This window comes from Heterodontus francisci, unplaced genomic scaffold (genome assembly GCF_036365525.1).
Source record: "Heterodontus francisci isolate sHetFra1 unplaced genomic scaffold, sHetFra1.hap1 HAP1_SCAFFOLD_59, whole genome shotgun sequence".
NCBI classification, from domain to species: domain Eukaryota; kingdom Metazoa; phylum Chordata; class Chondrichthyes; order Heterodontiformes; family Heterodontidae; genus Heterodontus; species Heterodontus francisci.
This window is the reverse complement of record NW_027140758.1, coordinates 4,323,462-4,336,407: the sequence shown is the minus strand read 5'-3', so window position 1 is coordinate 4,336,407 and position 12,946 is coordinate 4,323,462. Positions and strand designations below refer to the sequence as shown.

The following is a 12,946-nucleotide window of genomic DNA, read 5'->3' as shown; positions in this document are numbered from 1 at the left end:
TGTGCACAAATCCCGGGAAGCAGCCACAACGCCTGCATACCAAGGCAGTCGCAGGTGCCAGAACTTTTCCGTGGCCCCATGCGCTTTCTGAGATGGATCCTTGGAGACAAGGGCAACCCAGTGAGGACATGAGTACTGACGCCTGTGAGGAATCCACACAAGGATGCAGAGGAGAGGTACAAAACCTGCTGCGGGTCAACCCGAGTGACCATCAAGGAGGCCATTGGTCTCCTGAAGATGAGATTGAAGCGCCTGGATTGTTCCAGTGGAGTCCTTCAGTATGTCCCGGCGAGGGTCTCGTATATCGCGGTGGTTTGCTGTGCACTGCGGCATTACAGAGGGGTGAGGTGTTGACTCGTGAGGAGATCATGGAGTGTGATATCTCCTCTGATGGTGAGGATGTGGAGGAGGATGCTACTCAGGCAGTGCCAGATGAAGGACCTCAGGCACAGCAGGAAAGCCACCATGAGATACACACAAGGGAGACATGAGACACCCTTATACATTCACGTTTCCTTTGAGCCTTACCACCTTCTGGAACCAAGTCAATAAAGTCTTAGCTTTGATCAGCCCTGTTGTCACCTCCTTCCTTCTGCACTACAGCGCCCAGGTACACATCGCACAGTGGCAAGGCCGAAGCTTTGTGAACTCAGGGCTTGGTCCCTCACTTCCAGCCCCTTGGGAGGAAGGGTTTAAATGAAGTCCCAAAGGGCATCAACAATTAGAAGGAGACAGAGTGAGAGAACATCATTTCTTTATTCTGTGTGACACCAAACACAACCCTATCCATCTGGAATGTACATTCACCCGTGAACCCCTCAGTGAATCTAGGTGCTCTTCTTAAATCTTTTCCGGGTGCTCCTACGTGGTGCTCCCCCTGCTCTGGCAGCTGAGGTGGAGACAGGCTGCTGACCTTGCTGCCCCATGGCTTGGGATGACATTGGTGGCCGTCCTCTGGCTGCCTGAGGCCTGGAGGGCCCCGGCACACTAAGGGCCTCCTGCACAGGTACAGGGACCCCCCTCTGTCATCGAGGATGATGGAGACACTGGCATCACTGGTGTCACTGGCAGAGGGACTTTCGAGCTACTGTCCACACCAGGAGCACCCTGAGAGGAGACCCCAGATGTAGCAGCCAGCTGCTCCTCCCCCTTAGAAGACACACTTGTACCTCCCTGCTGACCTGAGAGGGACGTGGACCTGGTGGAGAATTCAGGTGCCTCGTCCCCCCTCTCACCTTGTCACCGCTGGATGGAGCTCATGGACAAAGTGATGGAGTGCAGGTCTGCGAACATCTCTGGCAGCCACTGATTGATCGGCTGGATCTGGCTCTCCATGAGAGTCACCAATCTCTCAATGGAGGAAGCCAGACACACCCCCATCAGAGACAGTGCAGCACCCAAGGCCTGGATGGACTCCTCCACCATCCTTGTTTGGGTACACATAGCCTCTGGCAACTCTGCCAGATGTTACCTGACCTCTCGCTGCAGCTGCGGTATTTCCCGTGTTGCTGGTGACACCCGAGGCATGTCATCAGCCTGAGGCTCAGTGTGGGCCTGGCCTCCCACAGACCACCAACTGTCAGTGGCCTCGGCTGTCACAGCCTCCGTCAGCTGCCCAGGCCTGTCTGTGATGTGCTCATCAGTTTGCGTGAGCGTTTCTGTTCTGGTGAAGGGTGCAGGGGAATGATGTGATGGTGCACCATCTGAGGCTCCCTCCTCCTCCTCAGACGTGTCCGGCTGTCTCCCAGTCTCTCCAGCGCTTTGCTTTTGTCGTTCATCCGGGCCTTCATGAGAAAACAGGGACATTGAAGGGTTACGGTCTGCCCATCGTGACATTCCAACCACCCCTACTGTGCAGCTCCATTGATGCAGTGGTGAACAGATGAGCAGTGTGGCTCCTTTGCAGCGGATGCTCACTTGTGCCCCAGGAGATGTTCACTCACTCGCTTGGGTAGATGCCCCTGTCTCTCCATCAGCTATGGAGCTGCTGCTTTGCTGCCCTGCCTGTTCCATGGCCTCCTCCTCCATCGGGATGAGGACACGGAGATAAGGCACTCCACCGCCAGTCTTGACACGCTCTTTCCAATTGTGGGATGTCTTCTCCTGCAGACACAATGATGAACAAAGTTAGTCTCCCAGCGGGGACAAGCCCAACATCTCTGATGGTGATAGTCCAGCAGTCCATGATGTGGACACACATATGCCTCCTGCATGCGGCCCCTCTCGAGGGACAGTGTGAGGTTATATAATGACTGACGTGTCCCTCTCCTGCTGCCCTTCCCCAATACACATGACTGGGTGGTCACTCCCTTTCCACTAAACATTCCCTCTCACTCTGCCACATGCAATGTCCAAAGGGTCCAAAGTGTTTTGAGTTGTCGCCTGAGCAACCTGGATCAGGTCATTGACCCACTTCCTGCACTGGATCCATGTCCTGGGGGTGAACCCATGGCTGCTGACCTCACCTACTATCTCCAGCCAGCTTTGCTTGGTCAGGTGGACAGGTCTCCACCTCCCATCCCTGGGGAAGAGGATCTTGCACCCTTCTCTTGCCACCTGGAGGAGAACCTGCAGGGAGGCATCGCTAAACCGTGGCACCATGGTCACTGCAGGCTCGCATTCAGCTCCTTACCCATCAGGCAACAGAGGCAGCAGAACCGGTCCTGGGGCATCAGAGGCAGCAGAACTGGTCCTGGGACAGCAGATGGCTCTCAGGAAGACACTCCTTTAAACCAGGCAGCAGTGAATGCAGGGCTGGCAGCCCTTTAAATATGGTGCCTGCACCTGCCGTTCTTTCAGATGTCAGTGTCATCGGCACCTCATTCCCTACCTCTGGTCCTTGTTTACATAGGCCCCACGCCTCCCCTTCATTAATTTGTCGGCTGCTCCGTGATCGGAGTCGGTCGGCCACATTTCACTCGTGTGGTGACGACACCCGCTTCCGGTGCCTCTGCCGAGAGCCGCACCGTTAGTTTAAAATTCAGCCCATGGGGTCAAGAGTGGAAAATCTCCCCTCTGATTCTCTCTACTTAAGCTGATGGAGACACCAAATTAAAACTGATCAAACCAGGGATTGTATCCTGGTTCTTCAATCTCGTGTTCTCCCAACTGAGCTATTCCATCCTCACTGTGAGCTCATCTTCATTGGAGACAAATAGAACCCCAGGCGGAATTTCCCCACCCGTTCATTCCTCACTTGAGGGGAATGGGACCCGACCAGATCGCGGAACTCAGATTATGTGAATGTTCTGCTCTTGATATCTTCATATTATTTTGGGTTTCAGCCACTTTTAATCAGGTTCACGGACAAATTCTTCTATCATCCCTTCTCCCACATTCTCTCTCTCTCATTCATTCTTTATTCCTCACAATCCAGAAAGGGTTAGGAATCAGAGCTCACCCCCAAACCCTCTGCACACAGACCTCTGTCTGTCACCCTGTTTGCTCCAAGATCCAAGGGACCAGTCAATAAATTACACTCTTTATAAACACAGTGTTGGACACAGAGTTAAATACACTGAAGTCTTTTGAAAAAAGTTCATCTTACGGGTTGTTACTGAGCCCACAGAGCAGGGCGAGCCCAGGCTCCAGCCCCAGCCCCAGCCTGTGCTGTGTTAGCTGATGCCACCTGGTGTGATACTGAGCCACATGGAGCAGGAAAGGGCCTGGTTGTATTCATGGCCTGTGTTGAGTTAACTGAACCCACCCAATGTTGTAGGAGCCACACAGAACAGAATGGGCCCAGGCTCCTTCCTCAGCCTGAGGGATGATAGTTCATCTCACACGGTGTTATACAGAGCCCCACACAGAACAGGAAAGTCCCAGGCTCCATCCCCGGCCTGTGGTATTTTACTTCATCACACCTGGTATGGTACGGAGCCCCCAGAGCAGGAAAGATCCAGCTTCCATCTCCAGCCTGTGCTGAATTAGCTGATCTGACCTGGTTGGCACTGAACCACAATCAGGGGAGGATGGGCCGAGGCTCCCTGGCCTGTGGTGCGTTAGTTATTCTCATTTGGTGAGGGACTGAGCTCTATATAGAGCAGGAAGGGCCTGTGCTCAGTGAGCTGATCTCACCTTGTGCCTTCCTGAGACCCACACACAGAGCAGGACAGGCTTAGGCCTCATCCCCGGCCTGTGCTCAATTAGCGGATCTCAGCCAAAAGATTTTGATAAGGTTCCACACAAGAGGCTTCTCTATAAGATTAAAGTCCCTGGTATCAGTGGTAATATATTGATCTGGATTGGGAACTGACTGGGCTGAAAAGTGGCAGATGGAGTTTAACCCTGAAAAGTGTGAGGTCGTCCATTTTGGAAGGACAAACATGAATGCAAAATACTGGGTTAACGGTAGGGTTCTTGGGCATGTGGAGGAGCAGAGAGACCTTGGGGTCTATGTGCATAGATCATTGAAAGTTGCAACTCAAGTGGATAGGGCTGTGAAGAAGGCATATGGGGTGTTAGCGTTCATTAGCAGAGGGATTGAATTTAAGAGCCGTGAGGTGATGATGCAGCTGTACAGGACCTTGGTAAGGCCTCATTTGGAGTACTGTGTGCAGTTCTGGTCGCCTCATTTTAGGAAGGATGTGGAAGCCTTGGAGAGGGTGCAGAGGAGATTTACCAGGATGTTGCCTGGAATGGAGAATAAGTCTTACGAGGAAAGGCTGAACATTCTAGGCCTCTTCTCATTAGAAAGGAGAAGGATGAGGGGTGACATGATAGAGGTTTATAAGATGATCAGGGGAATAGATAGGGTAGACAGTCAGAAACTTTTTCCCCGGGTGGAGCAAAGCGTTACAAGGGGTCATAAATTTAAGGTGAAGGGTGGGAGATATAAGGGGGATGTCAGGGGAAGGTTCTTTACCCAGAGAGTGGTCGAGGCATGGAATGCCTTGCCCGGGGAAGTTGTTGAGTCAGAAACTTTAGGGACTTTCAAAAGGCTTTTGGATAGGTATATGGATAAAGGAGAATGATGGGGTATAGATTAAATTGTCCTTGACAGAGGACAAAGGATCGGCACAACATTGTGGGCCGAAGGGCCTGTTCTGTGCTGTATGTTCTATGTTCTATGTTCTATGTTCTAAAACTGTACACAGCACTCCAGGTGTGGCCTCACCAACACCCTGTACAGCTTTAACAAGACTTCCCTATTTTTAAACTCCAGCCCCCTAGCAATAAAGGCCAACATTCCATTTGCCCTCTTAATTACTTGCTGCACCTGCATGCTAACTTTTTGTGTTTCAATCACAAGAACACCCAGATCCCTCTTTTTTGGAGTCTCTGTCTATTTATATAATAGTCTGCATTTTGATTCTTCCTACCAAAGTATATTACCTCACACTTTCCTACATTAAACTCCATCTGCCAAGTTTTTGCCCACTCACTCAACCTATCTATATCCCCTCGGAGATTCCTTATGTCTTCATGACAACATGCCCTACCTATTTTTGTATCATCAGCAAATTTGGATATATTACACTCTGCCCCCTCCTCCATGTCATTAATATAGATAGTAAATAATTGAACCCCAAGCACTGATCCTTGTGGCACTCCACCAGTCACATCCTGCCAATGAGAAAATGGCCCATTTATGCCGACTCTTTGTTTCAAGGAATTGGTAACTCGTGTGTGCATCATCAGTTCAGGAAGTGATGTCATACAGTATGTGACAGAGTAGGAGATGGGATGATCCCCGGTAAGATGTGCCTGTAATACTCTCCTGTAAATTGTATATAGTATTGTCAGTCTTCAATAAAAAAGTCAAATTATTTGTTGGCGTTGATCATTGTGTGATTGGTAAGTCTGTGTGATGAACAGGGGTTGGCAACATGTCTGTACATGGACACCAGTGTCCACGTTAAAACAGTTCGGTCCGTGACTGATAATTTCAGGGATGAGAAATTTCCCATTGGCTTCTTCTTCCAGACCAGTCTGACTTTCAATCAAATCGCAGCCGTCAGTTTCACAGCTGACAGGTCCTGAGAGCAGAGACAACGTTTCAGAACCTCGGACAAGTTCGGAGCTTTCCGGCAGTTCTGATTTCATTTAAAAGCCCTCCAGAAAAACCCGAGCTTGTCCGAGTTTCGGAAGTGCTGTCTCTGCTCAAAGCACCTGTCAGCTGTGAAACTGACGGCTGCGATTTTTAAAAAAAGACTAACCATAAAGCTGAGAGTTCTCGCTCTCTGCAACTGTCAGAGAGAGGGAGAGAGAGAGAGGAGAGTAAGAGGGAAAGAGGAGACCGGGGGTGGGTGTCGGCAGAGAGAGGGGCAGAGAGAGAAAGGACAACCTGAAAGGTTTACCCCGTATCCTTAGATTATGACCCCTGGTTCTGGACTCACACCCAAATCCCATGAACGAATAAAAAAAGTCACAACTGTGATTGGCTCTTGTAGCAGACTCTGGTTAACAGACAATATTCGGAGCGCCGGCCCCAGACTGTTTAACACTGACTGAGCTGAGAAAATACAACTCACCCCCGAGAATCCGCAGCACAGACCGAGCGGAGGGGAAAACTTGTCCTGGGAACTCTACATTCAGGGAACAGTTTGTCCTGTGAATATGCAGATGTGAATATTGTGGAAGAGAGATTGTATTAAAGGGGAGGGCGGGTTAGTCTGAAGCCACTGTGTTTGTGGGTCCGCTCTCATCGCCGGATTTCAGAGTCATTCTTGTGTAAAATCAAATGATCTTCCAGTCAAAGAACCGCCCTGCTCCCTGCTCAGCCCCAAAGTGGGAATTCGGGATCATTTTTTTTAATTTCAAGATTTCAGTTGAAAAGTAGAGAACATGTCAGCAGGGGGTGAGAGAGGGCGGTCAGTGCAGCAATAAAACCAGGTTAAATGGAAAATGGAGTCCTCAATCCTAGTGAAAGCTTTTCAACAGCAAACATACTGGAGTGAGAGACAGGAAAGATCTAGTCTGGAAATCTGGAGTCTCTGAATTTCAATGGAATTGTAGAGTTTGTGAGGAGAGAGAAACACAGAGAGACAGCAGGAGCCGAGAGTTGACAGCAGCTTGTCTCCGCCCCGTCCTCTCTCTGCCTTGAAGTTGCTCTGTGCCACCATCACCGGCTTCATTTCTGACCCAGTTCACACTGACAGTGAGAATTTGTGCAGAGTCCCGGACATGACCGATAGTGCAGCAGCCCAAACGGCTCCTCCAGCCGCCGCCGCCGCCCAAGTCAAGACCCCCAAGAAGAAGAAGGCGGCTCCCCGGAACAAGCCAGCCGGTCTCCCGTTGGGCGAACAGATCCTCAAGATTGTGCCGGCTTTCAGCGATCGCAAGGGGATGTCCCTGGCCGCCATAAAGAAGGCTCTGGGTAGCAGCGGTGTCGATGTGGAGAAGCTCAGGACCCAGATCAAGCAAAGTATCTAGAGGAATGTGAACAAAGGCTCCCTGGTGCAGAGCAAGGGACAGGGAGCCTCCGGCTCCTTAAAAAATCAGCAAGAAGGAAAACCCAGGGAAAAGTGGGAAAGAAGGTGAAGAAACTAGCAGACAAGAAATCTTTAGTGAAGAAACCAGCAGACAAGAAATCTTTAGTGAAGAAACCAGCAACCAAGAAATCTTTAGCGAAGACACCAGCAGCCAAGAAATCTTTAGTGAAGAAACCAGCAGATAAGAAATCTTTAGTGAAGAAACCAGCAGACAAGAAATCTTTCATGAAGAAACTAGCAGACAAGAAATATTTCATGAAGAAGCCAGCAGCCAAGAAATCTTTAGTGAAGAAACCAGCAGACAAGAAATCTTTAGTGAAGAAACCAGCAGCTAAGAAATCTTTAGTGAAGACACCAGTAGACAAGAAATCTTTAGTGAAGAAATCAGCAGCCAAGAAATCTTAAGTGAAGAAACCAGCAGACAATAAATCCTTCGTTAGAAACCAGCAGACAAGAAATCATTGGTGAAGAAACCAGCAGCCAAGAAAGTGACAACAAAGGAAGTAACAGCCAAGAAAACGAGCAGCAAGGCGGCGGCAACGCCAAATAAGGCGGTGAAGAAAGCAGTGCTTCAGAAAAAGTCTCCTGCGAGGAAGGTCAAAAAAGGTACGAGTGCGGCGGGCGGAAAGGCGCTGAAGAAAGTGCAGACATGGAAGAGCAAGGTCAAGCCGAAAGCAGCGAAGGCTCAGAAAGCAGGGTCTGGAAAGAAGTGAAAGAGCACGGGAAACTTGTAAACATCTGAACACAAAGGCTCTTCTCAGAGCCACCCAAATCTCTCAGGAAAGAGCTGATCCCCTGATCAAATGATCGCTGTCCCGGCCCCGCCTGCAGATTCCACATGGAAATGATTTGGAGTAAATCCAGGATCCCTGGTGACTCGCTGACATCCCCTCCACCCAGCCCTTTCCCCACTCTCTGTAATAAAACAGAAGGATGTCCGGCCCTCACTCTAACTGGAGATGTGTTCGGTGTAGTCTCAGTTCACAAATTCAGGGGGAGAGTCCTGAAAGGCAGCTCGGTCACTCTGACTGAAACCGCCAGTTCCCCGGGGTTGCAGACCCTGACACTGCGGGGAGAGAATCCCCGACTCTATCCCGCCGCCGGGGGAAACAGACAGCTCTGTGTCCGGAGAATAGGGAGGGCCGGGGAGAAGGCACATATTAAAGCGCTGCAATGGACTCAGCTCCTGTGTGTGCACAACTCTCACTGATTCCGTCCTCTGGGAACAGTGCGGTCTAAACAGATCAGGTTAGGAGAGAGACACACAGCCCGAGAATGGCCTCTTCCTTCCTGCATTTACTCTGTTCCGGGAGCAGATTCTCATTGAGAAGCGGCGCTCAGATCACCGGAGAGAAAAAAAAAAACACAATTCAAACTGTCCAAATGAAAAACAGAGAATTAACCCGGACACTTCCATTATTAAATTAATTCATCAGCTCCGAACCAGTTCCCGTTAATGTACCGGGATAATCTCGGGATTTATCAAATCGAAGGCAGCGGGATTTATTAAATTGTTGATTCTGACACCCTGTCGTTCAGTTCTTCACTTAACTAGAGGGGGAGATGTGTGAGCAGAGAAACAGAGCGAAATCCAGAGAGGGAACTGAAAACACACCTGGACAGATGTGAAACAGGTCAATCCACTGTTACAATAACTCCATCACTGATTCCCTCCTGACAGTAACCAGTCCTTTCACAGAGACAGTGGGTGGCTCTGAAAAGAGCCTTTGGTTTCTGAGATGACATTTTGGCCGCTTTACTTTTTCTGGGAGCTCGAGTGCTGGTTTTCTTGGGCAGCAGCACGGCCTGGATATGAGGCAGCACCCCGCCCTGAGCGATAGTCAGCCCTCCCAGCAGCTTTTTGAGCTCCTCGTCGTTGCGGACGGCCAGCTGCAGGTGTCTGGGGATGATGCGGGTCTTCTTGTTGTCCCGGGCCGCGTAACCGGCCAGCTCGAGGATTTCAGCGGTCAGATACTCGAGCACAGCAGCCAGATAGACCGGGGCTCCAGCAGCCACACGCTCAGCATAGTTGCCCTTTCTCAGGAGCCTGTGAACACGGCCCACCGGGAACTGCAGTCCAGTCCAGGAGGAGCGAGACTTGGCCTTGGCCCGAGCTTTCCCGCTGGTCTTTCCTCTTCCAGACATTTCCACAATCTCACAAATACTTTCACAAAGAATGAATAATTTCCTTAACATTAATGATAGCCAGTAGGCGGTCAGGATGGCCGAGCGGTTTAAGGCGCTGCGTTTAGATCGCAGTCTCTATTGGAGGCGTGGGTTCGAATCCCACTTCTAACACCTTGCGTTTTGACTGCACTGGAGGCGTTTGGGTGCAGCGGTGAAGAGCAAAGAGAGAACAGGAAAGAACATGGACAAGGAAAATAACAATGGACCCAAAGATGTTGCATCAAAACATTCGAGTCAGAGGCAACCAAGCAAACAGCAGGGCACATAAAAGATCAAAAATGTAACCTTTGTATCGGGGTGGAAGATGTTGCCAATATCCTTAATGAATACATTACTGTCTTCTCAAATGAGGGGGTGATGCAGATATTGTTATGAAGGAGGAGGAGTGTGAAGTATTGGACGTGATAACCAAAGGAGAGAGGAAGTCTTAATGGGATGAGCATCCTTGAATGTGGATAAATCACCAGGACCAGATGAAATGTACCGCAGGCTGTTGAATGAAGCCAGGGAAGAAATAGTGGAAGGTCTGACCATCGTTTTCCAGAGGATTGGAGGTCTTGTAACGTTGCAATAAAAGCAAAATACCACGCAGATCAAGCATGGCTGAGCCTTGAGAGTAGAGAAACAGGGCTGAATTCCCTGAACCAGTGCTACAGCTTTCAGAATAGAAGGAGCCTATACAAACCTGATGGGTTCCACTTAAACAAAAGAGCTGGAGGTGTTGACAGTCAGAACAGATAAAATGTGGAGGAGTGTTTGAAGCAGATTCTGTGTGGTTACTGTCGTTGTACTATGGAGTTATTTCAAGGAGGTGATTCTGAATGTAATGGATCAACGTGGACCCACCCAAGGCAAAGGTCACTGAAAGTGGCAACGCAGGTGGATAAGGTAGTCAAGAAGGCATACGGCATGCTTGCCTTCATCGGTCGGGGTATAGAGTATTAAAATCGGCAAGTCATGTTGCAGCTGTACAGAACCTTAGTTAGGCCACACTGAGAATATTGCGTGCAATTCTGGTCGCCACACTACCAGAAGGACGTGGAGGCTTTGGAGAGGGTACAGAGGAGGTTTACCAGGATGTTGCCTGGTCTGGAGGGCATTAGCTATGAGGAGAGGTTGGAAAAACTCAGATTGTTTTCACTGGAACGACGGAGGTGGAGGGGCGACATGACAGAGGTTTACAAAGTTATGAGCGGCATGGACAGAGTGGATAGTCAGAAGCTTTTTCCCAGGGTGGAAGAGTCAGTTACTAAGGGACATAGGTTTAAGGTGCGAGGGGCAAAGTTTAGAGGGGATATGCGAGGCACGTTTTTTACACAGAGGGTGGTGAGTGCCTGGAACTTGCTGCCAGGGGAGGTGGTGGAAGCAGATACGATAGCGACGTTTAAGAGACATCTTGACAAATACATGAATAGGAAGGGAATAGAGGGATATAGGCCACGGAAGTGCAGAAGGTGTTAGTTTAGGCAGGCATCAAGATCGGCGCAGGCTTGGAGGGCCGAATGGCCTGTTCCTGTGCTGTACTGTTCTTTGTTCTTTGTTCTAAGCTTCCCTGTGGTCCAGCCTGGTTGAATGGAACTGAAGCAAACAAATCATCCAGAAGTGGAAAAGAAATATAAGGCCATGAAAGCACATAATTCAGATGGATGCAATACCAGATGGTATGGCAAGAGTGTAAAACAGCAACAGACTGGTGAATAAAACTTTCCCATTGAATAAGACAAGAGAAGAGAAGGGTAATAATAGTGTCAGAGGTGAGTTGTGACACTATTCACATTCCACCTTGATCTGAATAGGACTGTTGAAGGGAGTGATTGAGAAGAATAGAGGAGAAATGAAAAGAAAGGAGAAATAAACAAAAGGTCTTTTGATTTTAGAATGCTTGTTTTTGGAAATGACAGACTGTAAAGTGTGTGTGTCAGAAGATATAGAGCGAAGTTGGGTGTGACAAGATCACAGGAAAGTTGTGCCCTGAGACAAGGTGTGTGTTGACAGGAAAGCTGCTTTCTTTTGCACAAAATGTAATTTATTCATATAATTTGTGCAATTACATTGCTAAGCAGTTCAATTTTAATATTACATAAGGTACAATACAGATCAGTTTCCTTCAATAAAGTACATGAGGTATCTCACTATCCCTGCCTGCACAGGTTATATTTACAGTATTTACATTACACATCAAACATTCTCTGGTGCAAACAGCCCGAGCGGTTTTACACAGGTTCCAGCCTCTCGCTGTCCTAGGGCCTTAGTCTGTCGCCTTTCTATTGAGACTCCATGGTGGCTTCCCCAAGCTTTAATGCCGTCCCACAGCACATAGTCTTGAATGTTGGAATGTGCCAGTCTGCAACACTCGGTCATCGACAGCTCTTTGCACTGGAATACCTGTCCCACGGCCGGGCTCGTTCTCAATAGAGATCATTTCAAATGAACATTTCCTAAATCCGTGCTTTCTCTCTCGCAATAAGGAGAACAGGATGTCTGGCAGATTCAGTGTGAGACGATAACACTGCCGGGTAAAGGCCGCTTTCCAACTCCAATCTTAACACAGGAGATTCCCCAAACAGCTGCAATAGGGTGTTTGTAAACTGTTGGAAGCGGATGTGTGTGGAAATGGTGATGTTACTGAGGAGGTTCCTTGTTATAGAATGGATTGTGTTTTGGTGGGAATATTACTGAGTGTTAATTGTAGCAGGATCATATTTAAAAGCTCCGGCTTTCTGGAAAGCCTTGACTATGAAGGTCGAGTCTGGAAGGGTTTGCGTGGAGAGCTGGGTTTCGGTTCTACTGTTAATAAAGGGTTTGAAATTGGCAGCCCGGAGGAAACTGGAGGTGGAGCTGAAAGATAAGGTGCCGTTCTCTCTCTGTCTGTCACTCTGGGTGTCTCCTTCATTCTCGCTCTCTGTTTAATCTTCACTCTTGTCTCCTCCCCTCCCTGCTCTCACTCTGCCTTTCTCAGCCAGGTCCGGGCGGCCTGCAAAAAAAAGGAAGCTGACGAAATCAGTCTCTTTTATTGTGCACTGATTTGAGGCAAGAATTATCATGGTGGCTGTGGTGGAGAAGAGACGGTCGCCCACCTCCTCCTGGAATGTGTCTTTGCAAAGCAGGTGTGGAAAGGGATGCAGTGGTTTTTGTCGAGGTTCATCCCAAGCAGCTCTATAACACAGGAGTCTGTGCTCTACGGGCTGTTCCCAGGGACGCACACCGAGACAAACATCAACTGCTGCTGGAGGACTATCAATTCGGTGAAAGACGCCCTTTAGTCTGCCCGAAACTTGCTGGTCTTCCAGCGCAAAGAGTTGTCCAACACCGAATGTTGCAGACTG

General features: G+C 49.2%; 1 non-coding gene across 1 annotated transcript; it reads left to right on the top strand.

The window, feature by feature from the left end:
- The first annotated feature begins 9,648 nt into the window (after nt 1–9,648).
- On the top strand, nt 9,649–9,731 carry trnal-uag (transfer RNA leucine (anticodon UAG)). Its single transcript has one exon. It is a non-coding gene; the product is annotated as a tRNA-Leu (tRNA).
- Nucleotides 9,732–12,946: the final 3,215 nt, after the last annotated feature.